Source organism: Pholcus phalangioides, unplaced genomic scaffold, assembly GCF_987345545.1.
Source record: "Pholcus phalangioides strain wild (caught in Gottingen) unplaced genomic scaffold, Ppha-v1.0 ptg000032l_1, whole genome shotgun sequence".
Taxonomy (NCBI): Eukaryota; Metazoa; Arthropoda; class Arachnida; order Araneae; family Pholcidae; genus Pholcus; species Pholcus phalangioides.
The window spans coordinates 475,019-491,642 of record NW_028301622.1 but is presented as its reverse complement, the minus strand read 5'-3'; positions in this window follow the sequence as shown (position 1 = coordinate 491,642).

Genomic DNA, 16,624 nt, shown 5'->3' with positions numbered 1-16,624 from the left:
GAGCAAGTGAATGAATGAGCAAAATCGGCCTGTCACTAAAGCTAGCTCGCTCTCACTCAGTCAATCAGCAAATAGCTCATTCTACCACTCTCACTTTGTCATTCACTCACTAGGTCACTTATTCTATCACCACTTCACTAGATTGCTCACTCTGTTACACATTCAATCACCTGGTCACTCATTCTGTAACTTGCTCATTCTTTAAATAAGTACGTCTTCACCAGGGCCGCAACTAGATGCTTGATCACCCGGGACAAGCGCGCATTTTGATGCCTCCTTGTAATGGTGAAGGAGAGGTTTCAGAATGAAATTTGCGCCCCTTGGGTCTAGCACCTGGGGCATGAGACCCGCCTGCGGCCCTGGTCGTCATTCCCACCCGCTTACTCACTAACGATAAATGTGTAAGCCAACCATATTTCCTTCATAAAAATAAGGAATATCGCAAATAAAAGATGTCAGATGCAAGTGAAGTTGCCAATTGTAGTCCAAAAAAATTCCACTGTGGTGATCAAGTGGTCATAGTGGCGGACTCACATCGCGAGGTCGTGGGTTCGAACCCCACATTGGTGTTTGGCAGAAGTTGGTTTTCAGTTGTTCGCCACTTCGAAGGGAGAATTCAAGCCAATCTCCGTGTTAAAAAGTCGCGGCAGGCCTAACAACGGTACAAATATTCAATCATTACACTTAACTTTTGAAATATAGATGGCAGCACTTAAAAATGAGACTGTTGGGTAGACACACATTTCCAACACAACTTACTAGGTTAGGGGTTCTCAGTTTCCAATGACGGTGTCCCTTACCCGATCAATGCTTATCTGCCCGATAAAGAGGCTCTTTGAAGAACCTTTGACATTGTGAGGGGGGCTCCATATCCCAGGGACACGTAATCCAAATTAGAAAAACAACAGAGTGCTCATAATGCAGAAAATCTTTAAAAAATTTAATACAAAACTACATTGGGTTAAAGCACACCATGAAAACATTAAAAATGACTATACTGATACAAAAGCAAAACAAGCCACGCAAAAGAATGAAGTAGACATCAACAACAAATATACAAAATCATATATTCGACAAGTTATCAAAGAGTGGCAAGAATATTGGGATGATAGCAACAAAGGAAGGGTCACATATGCTATCTTCCCTAAGATTAGCACCACAAGAAGTCAAGGAGACTTTTATATAAATCAATTACTCACGCAACATGGTGCCACAGGAATTGCTCAAGCTAGGTTTTATGTAAAGTCCCTGGTGTGCATTTTCTGCAACAAAGATAGTGGCACCACCCAACATCTTATATATCAATGCGAATATTGGGAAAGCCAGAGAAAGAAGATAAACTTCACAAGCACTAACCTTCCAATTATGGCACTGATTAAAAACCAAAAAACAAGACCCTTCTTTCTGGTATAATGGACTTGGCAGTGCAAAGGTACTTAGGAACAGAGTGAAATGTTCCAGAGAGAAACAAATAGATTGGAAAGTGGTAATCGGGAGCACCAAATTCCTGCTCGCGGGTTGTTAATGGTGTTTCCCGAGTTTTGTAAGGCGAATTGTTAACCTCGGACCAATGGTGCTCCAGGGATATAGAATGTATATATTTTTAACATGTATTTTTTTTTTCGAATTGAGAAAATAAATGCTCCCTTCGGGGAACCCCCTGGTCGGGGTAAGTAACTCATATCCCAGGGACGCAGAACTATCCCTAACATTTTTACTGCAGTAGGGGGCCCCCCCCCCCATGAAAAATCTGGTTCTGGGGCCGCGAAAGATTCCAGCCTAGGGCCCTGATACAGAATATGAGGGTCTTGGGGAAGGGATAAGCAGGAAGCGAAAAAGGTAAGTCCCGCAAGGGTGGATATTCTGTTTCGAGCCGCACACCTGATGTATGTAGCTAAATGTGTGGTAGTTTTTTTTTTGTACACATGAGTTTCGTTTTGTTATGTGGTCTGATTACATTTGGTATCAGTGCACCTTCTAGAGCAGCTATCTGCTTTAGAAGGCGTTGATCAGTCTCCCAGGGGACCTGTCTATTTCTTCAGGTTTTCTCTACATCTCAGTGGAGTGCGATAATCCAGGTCGATAAGATACTCGCCTAAAGTACCAAAGGATGTTTAGAGTTGCGCGAGTTCGATACCCGGTTCGAAGAACAGAAACGGCAACATGACCGCAGAAAAAATTGCTACCGCAGGGAGTCCCCCATCGTGAGGTTAGTGCACCAACTTCTCGAAGAGTATAAAAAACAAGCCCGCCGTTCGGAAAGCGGCAATAAATTGTAGCATGGCCGGAGATACGGGAGGGGGGCATTGCCCCCCCCCCCAGAGTCAAACGTGGAGTCGACTGATCTAATGTATATATGTATAGATGAATTGACATCATCTTGCCCCCCCCCCAAACTTCCAAGTTAATCTCCGCCTATGAATTTTAGGTCCCGGGGTCTATTTATACCACGTGTGCAGAAAATGACCGTGGTTCGACAAAAACGATCAAACTACATGGCTCAAAAGCGTGATGTCATGAATTTTCGCTGTCTAACTAAAGTCTGCGTTGCACCCGGGTGGCAACGCATCCCTTGCACCCTCGTTTAAGCCGTCCCTGGACTAGGGCAGGGGTCCTCAAACTTTTTCCATCCACGACACCCCTTACCCTAATCAATTTACCCGTATCCGCGGCTCCCCCCAGAGCAGTCTCTCAACAAAAAATCTCTTCGAAAACCTTTGTCGGGACACCGCTCCGTAGCGCCACCATGGGCGGAGATACAGGGGGGCATTGCCCCCGCGTGAAATGTGGAGTCGACTGATCTATAATGTATATATGAATTGACATCATCTTGCCCCCGAGACATCCACGTCTATCTCCGCCTATGAGCACCACCGACAAAAATTGGTGCCACACAGTTTGAGAGCTCATGAACTAGGACAGGGCAGGTCTTAGAACAAGTTGCGCCCTGTGCAAAAGCAGCAGTTGGCGGCCCCCCCCCCCCATTCTCCCTCAGGCGCTGATCCAGGGTGATGTGTCGGAGGGGCACATCACCCTTTTGTTTATGCTAGTATTTATAGTAGTCCCTAAAAATATGGGACTGATTCATTTTTCCATATTATGTATTATCGGATTCTTAAGAGAGGAAGGCCTCTCCATCAAATTCTCTCTGGATTTGCTCTTACCGTTCACCTTTTTCGTAGTTGACCAAATTACAGAAACAATAAATACATTGATAATTACTCCAAATTAGGGAAGTTGGCTACATTAGTGAAGTTATGTAAAGTTTTTCTTTTATCCTCAGAGGTTTAATTACCTATTTGTAATTACTTTAAAATTTATTTATAACAAACGATTTTTTAATTATTTTTTGAGGGGTATAGATGTAAGTAGGAAAATAATTTTTTACACAAAAACGTGACAATAACCCCCACCATTTACAACTTCATAGGCTGACCATATTTCCTCGACAGAAATACGGGACATCGCCAATTGTCGCCAAAAATGACGCCAAAACCGAACAAAGTTGCCAAATATTGTTAAAATAACGGAGAAATCACAATGGCGGGAAATGCAGCATTACTGCTAATTGCAGTGGATGAATTCCCCGAAAAAAAATTTTCACTAAGACAAATATGGGAGATTCATATACTCATTTATAGTTGTAATTATCATAATATAATTTATAAGTTGAAAATAATTTCAATCTTTGACTTCAATAAAGAATAAAAATTCAAGTAGGCTTCATGCAAAATACGAAAAAAACCGGGACACATTTGCTAAAAAGTCGGGACAGCCAAAAAAACAGAAAATACCGGGACTGTCCCGGGAAATACGGGACGTATGGTCACCTTACAACTTCAGAAAAAACTAATACTTTTTTTTTTCAAGCCGAGCACAACTCAGGTCTATCGCCATGGGCAATTTACTACCTAGTGATCACAATCCCGACAGACGAAATCCCGACAGGTCAAAATCCCGACAGGGTCGAAATCCCGACAGGTCAAAATCCCGACAGGGTCGAAATCCCGACAGGGTCGAAATCCCGACACGGTCAGAATCCCGACAGGGTCGAAATCCCGACACGGTCAAAATCCCGACACTGTCCAATTTAAAAATTCAATTTCGCCGTATAAGCCGCACTTCGTGATTTCTGTCGGGATTTGAATTTCTCGCGGTGAGGGGCGTGCGGGCGCCGATGAGAATGATAAATTGTGATCAAATAAATTTTTCAAATTTTAATTTCGCCGTATAAGCCGCACTTCGCGATTTCTGTCGGGATTTGAATTTCTTGCGGCAAGGGGCCTTGGGGTGACGATGAGAATGATAAATTGCGATCAAATAAATTTTTTAAATTTTAATTTCGCCGTATAAGCCGCACTTCGCGATTTCTGTCGGGATTTCAATTTCTCGCGGCAAGGGGCGTTGGGGTGACGATGAGAATGATAAATTGCTAACAAATAAATTTTCAAATTTTAATTTCGCCGTATAAGCCGCACTTCGCGATTTCTGTCGGGATTTGAATTTCTTGCGATGAAGGCCGTTGGGGTGACGATGAGAATGATAAATTGCTATCAAATAAATTTTCAAATTTCAATTTCGCCGTATAAGCCGCACTTCGTGATTTCTGTCGGGATTTGAATTTCTTGCGGCAAGGGGCGTTGGGGTGACGATGAGAATGATAAATTGCTATCAAATAAATTTTAAAATTTCAATTTCGCCGTATAAGCCGCACTTCGCGATTTCTGTCGGGATTTGAATTTCTCGCGATGAAGGCCGTTGGGGTGACGATGAGAATGATAAATTGCGATCAAATAAATTTTTCAAATTTTAATTTCGCCGTATAAACCGCACTTCGTGATTTCTGTCGGGATTTGAATTTCTTGCGGCAAGGGGCGTTGGGGTGACGATGAGAATGATAAATTGCGATCAAATAAATTTTTCAAATTTTAATTTCGCCGTATAAGCCGCACTTCGCGATTTCTGTCGGGATTTGAATTTCTCTCGACGAGGGGCGTTGGGGCGCCGATGAGAATGATAAATTGCAATCAAATAAATTTTTCAAATTTTAATTTTGCCGTATAAGCCGCGGGTCGGGATTTGAATTTCTTGCGGTGAGGGGCGTGGGGGCGCCGATGAGAATGATAAATTGCGATCAAATAAATTTTCAAATTTTAATTTCGCCGTATAAGCCGCACTTCGTGATTCCAGAGGCCTGAGTTAGGTCCGACCGTTCATCGCATACAAGTTCCAAGGAAAAATTGATATTCTTTGCCTTTGTAGTCTAGTGGGCTCACCCAGAAAGCTCGAGAACGTGGGTTTGATTCCTAGCAAGAGCACAGCTGAATTTTTCCTTCCTAACTTCATCTCGCATCAGCCAACCGTTGAAACCTTCGTATAGATAGCGGAAAGTGATATCATTCTCGGAAAATACAGTGTGTGGCTCAAAACAAAAAAATCTAAATTTTTCTTTGATTTCCCGTCCTTTAACTTCCAATTTGGAAGTTGTTGCATTGTCTCTCCTGATGCCAACAGAAAAATTGCATGTTTCTCAGTGCAATATTCGCTAAGATATTTGAATTCGAAAACTGGAGAAAAGTTATGAAAAGAAAGCAAAAACTAATCGACAACGCTCCTTCCCCAAATTTATGCTGTCCTTTCCACCTTTCCTTCGAATTTTGAATTCAAATATCTCGGCGAACATTGTACTTGTCAACTTAGATTTTTTTTGTTGGTCTCAGGAGATACGGTGCAGTCACTTTATAATTAGAAGTTTTAAAAATTTATATTTTTTTATTTTGTTACACACTGTGTTTTCACTCTCAAAACTGGTACAGGGTAATTTTTGAACGCCTTTTGAGCATTTTTTCAAACTGAAATCATCTCTACCACGGATGGTTGAGAAGACAATGGCCGTACTAACTCTTAAAGGACACCCTGTATGCAACTACACTACCACACAATTTGCATACTCTCTTCAAAGCCTTAAGACCAACTTATAGCTTCGTAGTGAGAAGGGGGGAATTGGGGATCCGGTCCCTTCGAAATGAGAGAAAATGATTGAAATAAGGTAAAACATGGCCAAATATATTATTTGACCACCTTGTCCCCCCCCCCCCCCCGAATGGAATTTCTAGATACGGGCCTGACCTTCAGTGGTTGCGGCTCGGCGATGAATCAGTGAATTAAGCTGTCAAGACATGTAATTTTATACATATGAATAAAAATATTTCTCTACTATTACATTGCTTTCGAAAACCTTGAAAATTTTAAATTAAGATCTTCATGAAACGGCCTAACTTTGTGCAATATCATTTGACATTTTAAGTCTATTTGAAACTTGAGCGAGAAAGAATTTCGAAAAATTCTCAAAGAAAATAATAAGGAACAGCAGTGTTTGTGGAGGATAGAAAAATCGATAAATGCCAGAAAAAGGCAACCCTGAATCCTTTGCTTTTCGCCAAGTTGGAAAAGTAAATGAATTTCCAAATTATTGATCTCCATTGATCATGGTATGCGCCGCAAACCACTTGCAGCGACAAACGGAAATCCCGACAGAAATCGCGAAGTGCGGCTTATACGGCGAAATTAAAGTTTGAAAATTTATTTGATAGCAATTCATCATTCTCATCGTCGCCCCAACGCCCTTAATCGCGAGAAAGTCAAATCCCGACAGAAATCGCGAAGTGCGGCTTATACGGCGAAATTAAAATTTGAAAATTTTATTTGATCGCAATTCACTATTCTCATCGTCGCCCCAACGCCCCTCGCCGAGAGAAATTCAAATCCCGACAGAAATCACGACGTGCGGCTTATGCGACAAAATTAAAATTTGAAAATTTTATTTGATCGCAATTCACTATTCTCATCGTCGCCCCAACGCCCCTCGCCGAGAGAAATTCAAATCCCGACAGAAATCACGACGTGCGGCTTATGCGACAAAATTAAAATTTGAAAATTTTATTTGATCGCAATTCATCATTCTCATCGTCGCCCCAACGCCCCTCGCCGAGAGAAATTCAAATCCCGACAGAAATCACGACGTGCGGCTTATGCGACAAAATTAAAATTTGAAAATTTTATTTGATCGCAATTCATCATTCTCATCGTCGCCCCAACGCCCTTAATCGCGAGAAAGTCAAATCCCGGCAGAAATCGCGAAGTGCGGCTTATACGGCGAAATTGAAATTTGAAAATTTATTTGATAGCAATTTATCATTCTCATCGTCACCCCAACGCCCCTTGCCGCAAGAAATTCAAATCCCGACAGAAATCGCGAAGTGCGGCTTATACGGCGAAATTAAAATTTGAAAAATTTATTTCATCGCAATTTATCATTCTCATCGTCACCCCAACGCCCCTTGCCGCAAGAAATTCAAATCCCGACAGAAATCGCGAAGTGCGGCTTATACGGCGAAATTAAAATTTGAAAAATTTATTTGATCGCAATTTATCATTCTCATCGTCACCCCAACGCCCCTTGCCGTAAGAAATTCAAATCCCGACAGAAATCGCGAAGTGCGGCTTATACGGCGAAATTAAAATTTAAAAAATTTATTTGATCGCAATTTATCATTCTCATCGTCACCCCAAGGCCCCTTGCCGCAAGAAATTCAAATCCCGACAGAAATCGCGAAGTGCGGCTTATACGGCGAAATTAAAATTTGAAAAATTTATTTCATCGCAATTTATCATTCTCATCGGCGCCCCAACGCCCCTCGCCGCGAGAAATTCAAATCCCGACAGAAATCGCGAAGTGCGGCTTATACGGCGAAATTGAATTTTTAAATTCGACCGTGTCGGGATTTTGACCGTGTCGGGAATTTGACCCTGTCGGGATTTCGACTTGTCGGGATTTTGACCTGTCGGGATTTCGACCCTGTCGGGATTCTGACCGTGTCGGGATTTCGTCTGTCGGGATTGTGACTTGTCGGGATTTCGTCTGTCGGGATTATGACCCACACCCAAGTATGTGTACCTAACAGTCTGAGAGCGTATCTATAGTTTGTTTCAGGTTAACTTTGCAGTGAAGAGAAAGGTAGAGAGTATATTCCTTCGCCGCAAAATATAGTTCTCATACATCGGAGGTTTACGGTGATCCTTTATGCAGAATATTTCAATTTTTTCTATGGTTTTGAAAAAAATACTGAAAAAATATGGTTTTGTGACCGATGTTTATTCGTTTAAAATTTTTAAATTAGAAAAAATATTGGTTACTATTATCGAGATCCCACAGCAACGGCAACAATATTCTGGCGCGATATCCTAGAAATTTTCTCCGCCAATATCACTGTCGTGCTTTTTTTGTTACACCCAGTTATATACTGAATATACATACATATTTTACATCGCTATTCGGTTGAATTTTTCATAACGATACAATTTTTCATTCAGTTTTACATGCTGTTATAGGTTTACATCAATACGAATATCCAATCAGTTTTTTTTTTCTCCGGAACATAGGCTTCAGTGAATTCAGATATTCACTTATAGATAACAGTCTTGAGAGGGTCTCTATGGGTGCAGAAGTTTTTGGTTTTAGATCCTCTTTTGTGTTAATTATTTATTTTTTGCCGTCTTTTCTTGGGAGAGTAGTGGATGCTGAATCCCCTATTGCCGATCACGGAGATTGTTGACACGAGTCGCGTCTCACTCACACAAACGCCATGTTCCACCCAGTAGAGCCACCTCCCAAGTAGCACAAAGATATAGATCTATATCGTAAAATTTCAGTTTTCAATATAGATCTATATCGGGCCACGATATCGTTCTGGCTAAAAAAGGCATAGTCGGAGATAAATAGATCTATATCGTGAATGTGATATATTCAAGTACTTCGAATTTTGGACGATAGATGGCGCTCTTTCGGGGGGAAAAAAAGTGCAATTACTTGGAGGTGGGTGGATTTGAACCCATGTACCCTGAATTCTTCCCATATCTAACCCCGTATCTTACCAACCCACCACTACAGCACTGGTTATAGTTTCTTATTATAACATTAAATTAAAAGTAATCTTTTTTTTACTTTATTCATTTTCATGTATGCACAAAGATTACAAAATAGAAATTGCGAGACATATTTATCATTTTGAGGCAGATAATAGAAAAATTATATTATAATTGAAGAAATTATATATAATACAAAAAACACAAGAAACAAATTAATGTATTGTGTAGTATATTATTTATTTAAAATTATTAATATGCTAATGAAACAAAAAATACAGAATAAAAAATATGCATCACAAAAGAGTTAAAATTCTCAAAGTATGGTAAAAAAGAAAACATCAAAGGAAAAAAAATAAATAATTTTAAGAAAAACACACATACAACAAAAACAAAAGCAATTTTTTTAAATTAAAAAATATGTGCAATTATAAAGTGGCAATTAAAGCCACTGGTGGATAAGTTCTCGCTCCTTCTAAAATACCAACATCTACGATGTAAAACATACACAGTAAGGATTCAATTATAACTGACGAAATGATTTTGATATATCAACATAATTAATCCTATTAAAATCAAAATTTCATATGAAAAATTCAAGCGTTTTTAATTTCAATTCAAACAAAGAATTGTACACTCGACTTTAAATTTCCTCCAAATTTTTATTTCAAGGCAATATTTTTATTTAAAGGCACACAATATGGTGATATATCAGCATATTGTGTATCTGATATATATCTTTGTCAGGTTCACGATATAGATGTATGTCATGCTCAGGATATAGAGCTATGTCGTCTTTGATAGATCTATATCAGGTCTATATCGAGAATCTGATATAGATCTTTGTCAGGTGCACGATATAGATCTATGTTTTTCAAACTATATTAAAATAATTTATTGTCCCAAGTTGTTGTCCTTCAAAGTAGAGATTATTCACATGGAATCAAATACATATTCGGCTGAAAAATTAAACATTTGATCAATTAACATCATAAATAATTTGCACCATATAAGACGAGATCGTTCTATATCATAGTTATGATATCTGATATTCCTCTGACATTTCGATATATAACGATATGGTACAAATATTGTACTATATCGTTGTGCTACTGGGGCTGTTTCTCCAGATGCCCTTGCTTTTAGTTTCTCTTCAGATAAAATAAGTGAGAGGGGGGGGGCACAGTTTGTTAGGCTTAGTTTCATGCTTTATGTGACAGTTATATCTCTCTTCATACGCTACAACGTTCTCTGGCTCTTCCATTCCTGAATACTCGCTGTAAACAAAACTCGATAAGAATCATCCATAATAACCCCATGAGCGGTACATGAACCGTAACAAAAGACTAAAACTGTCGTGAAAAACAAGTGTCATCGACGTTATACTTTTCCGGGAAAGAAGGCGAGTTGAGCGACGGAAATTTCGGCAAGAAAAGTGAGTAAAAAATTTCTAAACTTTTCCGCATTATTATTATTATTTGGTGCTATTCCTGAATTTTCACGTGAAAACAGAATTAATCTGTTCTTAATTTTTTTTTTTGATTGGCTTCAAAAGTTTTATTTAACGTGAATTTTTTTTAATATAAATTGAAGAAAACAATTAGAAATCCCCAAGCTTTTGAGAGTCATGGTTAGTATATACGGTATTTTAAAATTATCCGTTGCTTTCATATTATTGTTTGGAATTTTTTTTACAAATAAATTTCAGCTAAGGGAAGGGAAGTATTGCAGAGAAATATTACTGTTTTTCGAAATTTTTAGTGTTACTTACGGCACATCAATGAAGAGTAAGTGACGCGCTGATAGAAGATAATTATTTTTCTCAATTTTAAAAAAATTTCTAATCAAAAAAAAAAAAAAATTATTTCAAAATCTCACTTTAATTTCTGAAAATATCGGCAGTGGGTTTTTTTAATTCTATGGTTATTACTAATTTACTGTGCAATTTTTTTACACTCATTACGTTACACGTAAAAAAAAACATTTTTCTCAAGTGAGATTGGCGAGAATCGGCCATACCTTACCAAGGCCGCGCATCGATACATTGGTTAAGAGGCTTTCGTTCCCATAGTAACGGTAACGAGTGATGCGGTTCCCTCGTAGCTTCCCGTTCACCGCAAAGTTAACCCGAAACGAACTATAGTGTTGTGTATGATTTTTCAGTGCTGCCATCTATATCTCAGAAGTGAAGTGAGTGAAGTGTAATGACTGAATATTTGTAGAGTTAGCAGGACTGTTGCTCTCAGTGGCGAGACTTTTTACCGGGGAGATCGGCTCGCATTTTCGCCTTGAAGTTGGGAACCACAGAAAACAAACTTCAGCCGACCACCACAGCGGCTGAAAACTAATACTGTATTTAACAAGAATAAAATCGAAAATTTTTCATTAGGATCACCAGATTTTCATCTCCATCAAACGCATATTGAGCTTTTTTTGGCTCCTCCTGAAAGGCGGTTGGCATATTTTGCCAAGCAATCCCAACTTTTAATGAAGAATTTTTACTGCGTGGATTGCTGCGATTTTCCAGCTTGAATGATTGGCTGCCCACTCCAAAGCAGGACTGTCACAAAATATTCCCTCGAAAGTGCTACCCCACTGCCTCACACTCCCGCTTGAAAGTCATAAAAAACGGGCACCACAATCGCTTTCGCGATTCTTGTCTTTTGACTCCACCAACGTAGCTGCATAGGCGGAGATAGGCTTGGAGGTCTGGGGGGGGGCACGGTCATTATTGCTGAGAGACACGATGATGGCTTCAATTCATATATGCATTAGACCAGTCAACTCCACCTTTGACGCTGATGGCCCCCCCCCCCGTATTCCGCCCACTCATAGCTGTATGTCTTGCTCTAAACTGATGGTTATCAATAGAGCCCGGAAGTGCAGGCAAAATGCCATATTTTTGCCTATTTTCAAACTTTTCTGGTAAAAATGCCTTTTTTGAAATTTTTGTGCCACAAATGTGTGTGCGTGTGCCTTTTCTAACAAACTTAAATTTTGTTATTGTAGAATTTCAGAGGCCATAATCTGTAAAACTTGGATACTTTGAGCGTTGAGAACTTCAAAAGAATGGCTCCTTTGAAAATTTTCCAACTCTCAATATTAATTATCATGAGAAAGCCCCCCCCTCCCCCCCAGCCTCATTTAGATGCAAACAAGTGATCTGGTGTTGTCATGCATCAACTTTGTTTTGACCGGATGGTGTTAGACGTGAATGATTTTGTTTTTCAGAGAAAAGGGCAGCCCGTGTTATAAAAGCAGAGGAAAAGAAGAAATTTTCGTTTCTCCAGCCCATGTTTCACATGTGTCTCGCTCATGAGTTGGACTGCGTTGTATGTGTATAGCGGAACCGATGACTGTCCCAAGAGGTCATGAATTGACGTCATGGCTCACAAAAGGCCGTGCTCTGGGGTTCCGTTGTTTTGATTTTTTTTCACCATAAATGGACTGCAAACAGCCATGACTGTTTATTAAACAAACATGTTTAGCATTCGATTAAATTGACCAGTCACGTCAGGCTCCCCAGCGTGGTCCAGCCCATCGGGGTAAAACGCTTACATCCATTTTGGGACAGAGCGTGGACCATGTCTGGTCTTACAGTCACCGTCAGGGGTGTATAACAGATGCGGCCAACAGGGCCCATCGCTTGAAGGAGTCCCGGATACATGGTAATATTAAGAAAAAGAGTTAACTTTTTAATTACAAACATATAGAACAAGATAGCCATGTTTCAACTATAGAAATGACAGTGATTATTCCAAATAATACAACAAATAAACGAGAATTATTTGCAACTCGAGGGAGCCCCACAGATCATTTTCTTTACCGGCTCCGCATCTGGTAATGGTGGTCCTGGAATCAACCTGAGGGACCTCAAATGCTTTATTTTGGGCTTGAAATCAATTTAACTTGGATAATGATGTAGTTATTATAAACTACAATTAAAACAATAGACGGATAAAGTTCAACTAATTTTTCAGCTAGTTTTTGTTCCCTTAAAATACCTTAGTTTTTCGTTATTTTGCTTCCTTTCAAAAATTGTCTTTTTTTTTAGTGGCTATTTTTGGCGTTTTTAGTGTCTTTGTGCCTGCCTGTTTCGACCATTTTTAGTGCCTAAACTTCCGGGCTCTAGTTATCAACCTCTCGACTCTTGAAGGAAAGACAACTTACATTGCCGACTTCGGCACAGCCCTCAAAAAAGAGTTTCTATGGGCATAAAAAGCTGAGCTGATTTACTTGATTACTCTTAAAAGAAGAAAAATCTATTATGTGCGTATTCTCAACACCAGACATAGCAGATCTACTATAGACGGTGTTGGTATTCTTATCTTCATGGAAATCGGTATACAGTATGCACTGTATGGGGTCATTCAAGTATTACGTCAGCATCGATGGGGGGAGGGGATTTCTGATTTGCTGACTTTTGATGACAAGGGAGAGGGGGGTTTGGATGATGCTTACGTTATCAACCACCCTTTATGAAGATATTAAATATATATTCTTAATGGCATCTCATTCGGTGCGTCAAAAACAGAAAAAAGACCTTTCAATAGTTATTGGGCACCTGAACTAACATTCCCCTATTGATAAATCCCCTACAGAGCCACTTTAGCGATCTCTAAATGTTTCACGGATCCTTCAAGTACTCCGGAAATGTGTTCGGGCCGCTTAAGTGCTCTGGAACTGTTCCACGCATCACTCAAGTGATTCGTAATTATACCACGGATCACTTAAGTAATCTGGAAATGTTCCGCGGGTAACTTGAGTGATGTAGAACCACACTGGGGCCCGCTTAAGTGCTCTAAAACTGCGCCACATGTCATTCAAGGGATCTTTACATGTGCCACGGATCGTTTGTGTTCTGTAACTGTGTCGAGGGTTACTTAGGTGATCTTTGAATGTGAAAGTGATCTTTCCTGTTATTTTTCATGTTTATTTTGCGCAGTAATTTTTATTAAAATACCTTAAGGATTATTTTCTATTTATGTATCTAACTTTTCTAACTCATTTCGACGCCCCCTATAATTTGGCGCCCTGTGCAATTCCACCTGTTGCACTACCCTAAGACCGCTACTGGACTAGGGAGTTCGTGGTTTTTCTCGTGTCATTCGACCAGAAGGCCTTCGGGTAAGTGCTGACAAACCACACGACCATATTAGTAAGTACCGTAAGCCCTCGAATAAGTGCTGAGTGAAAAACACTATTCTAGACAATCTTTTAAGGGTAGACTCAATATTTCGTGGGCAGTTTTTGTTTTTCCTGAAAGGGGCCGTTCAAGTTTTACGTAAGCACATTTTTAGCCATTTTTTACCCCCCCCCCTCTTGTAAGCAAAAGTCAGCAAAACTCTGATCCCTGCCCCCCTTGTCAGCACAATTTCGTCAGCACTGCCCCCCCTACCTCCTAACGCATATTGGTGGGAATCAGAAACGTACGCGGGAGGGGCATAGGGGGATGGCTCGTACACCTCCCTTCCCCCAGACGAAAAAAATTATTTTTTTAATGCAAATTTTTTTTTAATTAAAATTTCGAAAGAAAATAACTTTATATGTGTTATTATAATCAATTTCTGTTAATTTCAATGCTATTTGAAGGGTAAGAGCCCAAAATTTCTCTTTAAGGAATTCATTCCGACCCACCCTTTTAGCCATACGTAAACCATTGACCCGCAGACCAAATGTGGCCCTGAAGGTTAACTGATGTGGCTTGCCCCCCCCCTCCCCATGCGTAATTTTGTAAAAAATGAACTAAGCGGCACATTTACAAATCACTTGAATGACCCGTGGCACAATTCCAGAGCATTTAAATGGCCCGTGGCACATTTTCAGATCACTGAAGTAGGCATCAAAGATCAATTTCACATTAAAAGATCACTTAAGTAACCCGCGACACAGTTCCAGGACACTTAAACGATCCGTGGCACATTTAGAGATCCCTTGAGTGGCATGTGGTACAATTTTAGAGCACTCAAGTGCCCCCCTCCCCAGAACGGTTCTACATCACTCAAGTTACCCACGGAACATTCCCAGATCACTTAATTCATTTGTGGCATAATTACGGATTATTTGAGTGATGTGTGGCACAGTTCCAGAGCACTTGAAGGATCCGTAAAATATTTAGAGATCACTGAAGTGGCTCTGTATGGGATTTTCATTTTGGCGCAGTCCGATTTTGGCGCACCGAATAAGATGCCATTAATAATGTTTCATATTTTCATAAAGGGTGGTTGATGACTTAAGCATCATCCAAATCCCCTACTCCTCTTGTCACCAAAAGTCAGCAAATCGGAACAACGCCGCTCCCCCCCCCCCCATCGATGCTAACATAATACTTGAATAACCTCAAACAGTATACGTATGTGCGTATCGCAGCGTCAGTTACTTTCAAACTTTCAACATAATTCATGGGCACATCCAGGCCTAGTCCGGGTGCCTCAAGCGCAAAGGGCGCGGGGGAGGGGGGGCTTCATAAAGATGAGATCCTGTTAAAATTTTCGAGATTTAGTTGCTAGGCAGGCATTTCCAGGGGGGGGGGGGGTCCTCAGAAAAGTTCCTTTGATGCTCGTAAGACGGCTCTATGTGACCACCAATGTGTTGTTATGAGACATAAAAGAATAAATAACACATGGAATTCTGCTTTAAAACGTGATGAGTATATATAGTGCATTTGTATTACTTTATTTCGGAAATATTCAACAGATCCTCCAAGTGTGCGTCGTGCTCGTGGCTCCTAGATTCATAGCCAACTTTTTTTCAGGGGCGTCGCAATGCGTTGGTATCTTGATGCATGCCCATTCAGTTCTCTTAGGTGGTTCTTTTTCACATTAGGCCAGGGGTTCTCAAACTGTGCGCCGCTGCACCCTGGTGTGCCTTCAACGTTTGTCAGGGGCACCGCGGAGCGGTGACCAAGACAAGTCTGGTCAAGGTTCTGGTCTCAAGAGTGGAGGGCCTCATAAAAATGAGATCTGACTAAAAAATTTACTATAATTTACCAGGTAGGACCTCAGAAAACCACTTGGCCCGGGGACCATGATACTCTTAAGACGACACTGTTGACACTACCTTATATACAAGCTAGTAGCTCTTGCCAAGGCACCTACAGATAACGTGGCTTTTCTAGGCACCCTCAATCCCTAAATACAGCCGAGTCTACCTGAGGCGCCCAAAGAAACAGGGATACTTCTTGGAGCCATTATCCTAGCCATTACTTCATAGGTTCAGTGGTCTCTCCACAATAGGTTCCTGTGCCTAATTTCTTCAGCAGGTGCCTTAATCAACGTTCATAGTGGACCTTCACAACAGCAACAGAACGAGCATTTGGTGAATGCCATATCGTCAGAGCTGAGTCACCTACGGTAGGTATTTCTAGGAGTTCTATCGAGAATAACCAATATCGGGGGGGGGGGGGAGTTACAGCAAGAAGCGGGCGAGATTTTGTCCTTCAATAAAGGCGGTAAGGGCTGCTCTGAACATGCTTTCACAAGAAGAGCTTGAGAGCAGTTTTTTTAAAATATATAATAAAAACCCCTTTTTTTCATTTCTACTTCTCTCAAATGAATAGTACAAACCCAATCACTGAAACTACTACTACTACTACTAAATCAGACATGAGCCTCGTCCATATGCCTCTGCGGAACTTCTAACGAATTGGTACATATTGGAATGTTTGTGTATGTATAGTGAACCTTCCGTGAAGTTTGTT